The sequence below is a fragment of the Quercus lobata genome, chromosome 7, assembly GCF_001633185.2.
Source record: "Quercus lobata isolate SW786 chromosome 7, ValleyOak3.0 Primary Assembly, whole genome shotgun sequence".
NCBI classification, from domain to species: Eukaryota; Viridiplantae; Streptophyta; class Magnoliopsida; order Fagales; family Fagaceae; genus Quercus; species Quercus lobata.
This window is the reverse complement of record NC_044910.1, coordinates 27,322,072-27,328,071: the sequence shown is the minus strand read 5'-3', so window position 1 is coordinate 27,328,071 and position 6,000 is coordinate 27,322,072.

The window sequence follows — 6,000 nt, the reverse complement described above, 5'->3', positions numbered from 1 at the left end:
GGGAATTGGATGATTCAATAGGAGGGTATCTTATCCTAGTTTAACAGTTTCAAGTTTGATTCAATTGCGTGTTTAGATTTGTTACTTATTAATAGTGGATTTGCTTATTTATTGAAAGTTAACAAATATATAGATGTGTTTAGAAAAAAATATATTTAAAAAAAAAATGCGGATAAGCAAATAAGCTTAAGAAGTTAAAAGAAAAAATTGATCCAAACTCAATTTTGAGTTTGATTGGAGGTCAAACCATGATACATTATAATTAACCTAATAATTTATTAAAATATAATTAGCAATGTAGTACAAAAAATCATTTTATAAATTGTTCATCTATACTATTATTTAAGAGGCTTTCATTGTTTGAGATCCTTATTTTTTTTGTTCAAAAATACCCCTACACTCTTATATTTAAGTAAAGAAAAAACTAAAAGACAATCCACTTATAAATTAGATTCTCAAAATAAAAATTATATATATATATATATATAATAAAAACATAGTTTTTTTTTTTTTTTGGCTACAAAATAAATGTCTAATATTTGTTTATTTTTTGAAGCTAGCCTCATGATACTCTTGGTTGTATTAGTAGTTCTAAATGCTTAATATTAACTAGTTTCATCACATGCATTTCGCGCGTGCGATGAGACTTTTTATTTTTTATTTTCTATACCATTATTTAAGGGACTTCTCTTATTTGGACTAGATTTTTTTTTTTTTTTTTCAAAATACCCATATTTTCCTAGATTTAAGTAGAGACAGAATTAAAGGATAACAAAGTAAAAATATATCTTTAACTCCCACTAAAATATTACCTACAAAATAGGATCACTCTCCCACTAACCCACTTATTCGGAAACAAACTTCACGTTTAAACTTTTCTCTTTCTTTATTTTTTTAATTGGCTGAATTTTTTTTTTAACCCACGTTAAAAATTTTATTTTATTTTATTTTAGAAACTCACGTTAAGAAGTTACAATTTTTTTTGGGTAAAATTTAATAATTTGCATCAATTTTAATTTGGGATTACTATATTTTCTAATTACAAAAAAACTTAGGGGTGTGATGAGTGTTATGCGTTTGTTCCAAATATTAAAATTATAATTGATGCAAATTATTAAATTTTACCTATAAAAATAGAAAAACCTCTGAGCACACACGTTTTACTTATGGTAGTTTTATTTTATTTTTTATTTTAAAAAGTTGTATTATTACTTGACTACTAATATGAGAGAGAAATGTGGAGGTGGGAAAAAAATAGTTTAGTGATAAAAAAAATGGTATGTTTGTGGAAAAAAAAAAGTAGTTTTATTTTATTTTATTTTTTAAAAAAAAGAAGAAGTTGTATTAGTACTTGACAACTAACTTGAGAGAGAAATGTGGAAGTGGAAGAAAAAACTATTTTTTTATTTAACTAAAAATTATGAATTTTTAAATTACAAATTTTACATGTCTAACCATGTGATTTAAGCCTTAGAAACAGATGAATTTGAGGGTATTTTAGGCATCTCAATTGAGGATCTCAAATAGAGAAAGCCCCTTAAATAGTAGTAGTATAGATGAGAAAACATGTAAATCTCAAATTAAAATGAATGAAAAATTATGATACTATAAAAAAAATAATAATAAAAAGTCTCATCACACGTGTGAAGCACATATGATGAGGCTAGTAATCTTTAAGCCATAAGCAATTTTATTCCTTAAAATTTAAAGTGATAGCTTTTAATCATTTATAAAATCAAAGTAATATCTTTTTGTACCTATCTTATCAATTTTTAGTCTGCCTGAACCATCTTCTTTTAAAGAGATTTAACTGATGTTGATGGAATGACTAAAAACTGACTACATTAAGTTCGTTAGGGACTAAAATCGATCACTATTAATTTCATGAACTAAAATCACTCATATGCCAAAGTTTATAAACCAACAATGTATTTTTCCTAGAAACTTTTAAAAGTGTTAATAGTTTTCAAACATTTGTTCACAATTAATATAAGAAATCTAAAGAGTTTATAAGTATATTTTGATTGAAGTCTAAAGACGATATCTGCACATCCATTAGCCACTTAGTAGATGTGATGTAGATTGTAACGCTCAAGCCTCCCCATTAAGCACCTACACTAATCCACAATAGGTCTAAAAAAAATCGTTATTGATCTTGTTTGATTCAATAAGTTCAATAATTGTCAATGAGTCAAGTTCAATTTCAAAACGACTTATACCCATGTCTAAAGTCATACTTAACTCATTTTTGAGAGCCCTCAGCTTAGCTTGAAGGCTTGTTGTGACACCAATTGCCCGTGAAAACCCATTTGACCACATACCTGACGTAGCTTTTGCCATCCCTAAAAGCTAAAACCAAACCAAAATAAAATTCTTATTTTGGGTTAAATGGATTGGGTTAAACAAGTTAAAACTATAAACTTAAATCCAACCTTTTTTGAGAAAACTTAAATCCAACCTAACTCTAGACTCAATAAAATTCTAGCTCACAAATACCAACAAAGGTGGGTTGGGTCAGTTTCATTGAGTTGGTGAGTTGGAAGCACACCTCAACTTTAAAATATGATTTTCCAAACCCACCAATGTGGTGTTAATATAAATGAGAATCCTAACAAAACGGCCTAAGTCTTGTTAGTCTAGCGGAAGCTTTAAACTTTTGTGTTAGTTCCTAGCATTGATGGAATAATGCCGTATGTACCCAATGGATTGAAGCATTTTGGTAATATTAAATTTGGACATACGTTACCATGTTCGGATTGAAGCATGTTAATGGCTTTCACCCTCCGGCTTATTCCAGCCCCATACTTGAATGAAGATAAGAAAAACAAAAAGATAATACATACAGCTAATTGAATTATTATGTTTTCCAATATAATGGATGAGTTGTATCTTTTTCACTAACCACCCCAAGGACTACTTTATTTTTTAAATATTTTTTTTCCAGGGATAAGTTGTATCTTTGATGACAACTGTAAACGGTCATAAGAAGTGGGCCGCCTACATCAACTTAAGAAATAATTTTTATAAATAAAATAAAAAAGAACACATTTGGCAAACCTCCTACGTTCTGATTTCTTTAGAATATATATAAGTATTAGAAATAAATTTTTTTTGTTTTGTTTTTGTTTTTGTTTTTATACAAGATAGAAATTCTACTCTAACTTAATCTAATTGTATATACGTGTGAAAACTCTTTTCTAGAGACTTAAACCCTGATCTTTGTCATCCACATTCCACAAATATTTATAGTTGTGGAGTGACCATCACACTCACAGTTTACAGTGATAAAATAATTTTGAATATTGTACGTATGGTGGCAGTTATTTATTTATTTATTTATTTTTTGAGAATCACATATGGTGGCAGTTAGGTAGATGGAAACTACTATCTCTATCACAACTTCATACGTCATGGTATTGGCTGCGAACATATATAGAATAAGTCGACCGCAAATAAGAGAATAAAGAAGAGATACAAATTATATTTAGGTATATTCAAGGAAAATCATAAGAGAGTAAAGAAGGGATGCAACGTCATTATATTTAGGTGTATTCAAGGAAATCAAGTTCCTTGGGAACGGTAAGTTCTAAGACTCTTGTCGTTTAATAAGTTTAGGGTTCTAATCACATTTACATCAAGAATCAATTGGTATCTTATCTTATCGTTGAAAAAGTTAAGTCTCTTGTCTGATGATAAAAAACAATCATCACCAATTGGTAAAGAGTCTTATCCTCAAATAAGAAATTCACTGTTCAAAACCCACCTACACTGGAAAACAATTGGTGTTTTGGTAAGAGCAATTGTCGTCAATTGGTAAAGTATTTTGTCATTGAATAAAAGATCTATAGTTCAAATCTTGTCTACATCAAAATCAATTGGTGTCTTGGTCAAGGGATTTATGGTTCAAATCTTGTCTATATCAAAACTAATTGGTGTCTTGGTTAAGGAAATTAATACAGTACTGATACCAACCATATCGAGAAAATATATCGTATCAGTCATTAAACCAATACTAGTACTCGAGGAAATATATTGTACTAGCCATAAACTGATACTGGTACTCCTCTAAAACATAGATAAAATACCACATTGTACTTGGAGTTTTTCTGATGTTTTAGCAATATTGATGTTTTTGATGATATAGTAAAAAATAATAAAAATCAGTGGCAAATCCATGTTTAACTTTGGGTGGTCACAAGACAACCCCGACTTGCAAAAATATGTATGCGTGTGTATATATATATTTATTTATTTGCATAAAAATTATATAATAAACTAACCTATTTTGCCCACTCTAGCTAGTAAAAATTTTGAATACCCAAACTTGAAAATCACAAGAATTTGAGTTTAACAAAAATAAGAGTAATGCATCCACAATATTTTCACAAGAATTTCATGACAAATCCTATGTGGTAAGTTGTTACTAATTCTAATTTAGGCTTAATACTAATATCACTTTTTTACTCACTAATAACAGTTTGTCGCATAAAATTTGTTGTGAACAATGTTGTGGATGTAACATTACTTCAAAAATAATTATAGCTCTCCAAACATAATTCTTAACCCTAAAAACCAAAAAAATAAAAATAAAAAATAACAATTGTAAGGACCCGATTTGAGTTCCTAGCCCAACACGTGGATGGACTTAGACCCAAGAAGCCCAAAACAATGAATTTGTAGAGGAATGGGTTGGAAAACTGCGCTTTAGTTGGTCAACAATGAGCTAGATAGGCTTGATGACAAAAAGATAAAAATTGACAACTGTAAAATGAAGAAAGAACGTCCTCGGATTGCTACAGTATCTCCTCTCTCAATTTTTCGATCCCCCATCTTGTTTCCTCCTTCTTCTTTTATACTCCTCCTCCTTTTCATCTCCACCTTCCATTTGTATGATAGATGGTTAGGGCTGATACTTGTCCCATCAGCACTTCCCATAAGTTCTCATGTAGTAACTGTAAGGCTGAAATACACTGTTCAAGTATTACTTCTATATTAATGCGGTCAAGGGATTAGCTGAGTGCATTTAATGTAGAGGTAGCAGCTTTTTCCCTAAATATTTTGAGGCTCATCCTTATCTTATATCTCTACAATGCTTGTTTGAATTTCAGGGGTTGTCATCCTTACTATCAAACCATCTTCTAGGACCTCAGCCAAGTTCGGCTGAGGAAGCTTTCATCCTCAGCACACTCTCCAGAGCTATTATGACCAAACCTCACCTTTTATTTATCAGCACAATCTCCTCTGACGAAGACTTCTCCTCTTCAAGCAGATCCTCGTTCTCGACTTGGGCCATAGGCCCAATATATAGATAAATAATGAACTTCTGGACCCAAGGGCCCTACAACAACGATAAAAGTTAGTCCAAATAACAACTAAAATAACCCAAACAAAAACAAGACTAGACCAAACAACAAGAAATGAACAAATAATTCAACAAAAATCCTATTCAAAAGAGGGGAAAAAAAAAAACTCTTATCATTTAAATTTGTAATTCGTTCAACCTGTTACATAAAAATAATTTCTAATTTCATTTTTCCTTAAAAAAATGGTACCATGAAAAAAAACTATGGTCGTGAGTTCTTCTTGGCAGTGCCAATAGCTATGCTATCTTTGGTTTTGCAATTGCAACAAGTTTGCTCTCCTTAGCTGGTCGGCTTGCAGTTATAGCAAATATTATCACACACACATGCGTGCGCGTGCGCGTGCACATACACACACACACTCTCTCTCTCTCTCTCTCTCTATATTATAATTAATTCAGACTTTCTCTCACTTTATTATTCTCATCTCAACATTTTTAATTTCCATTTTCTCTCTTATTAGTCTTTTTTTCCCCTGCTCTTTGTTAGTACAAAGAAATTGTAATACTTCATGTATTTGCGATATATTCAAGTTATTTATTTATTAAATTTTGTATAATTTAAATTTCTTAATGATCATTCTAAAAAAAATTCCTAAAGCCACCACTAATAAAAATATTTTATTTAAGCTAATATATTG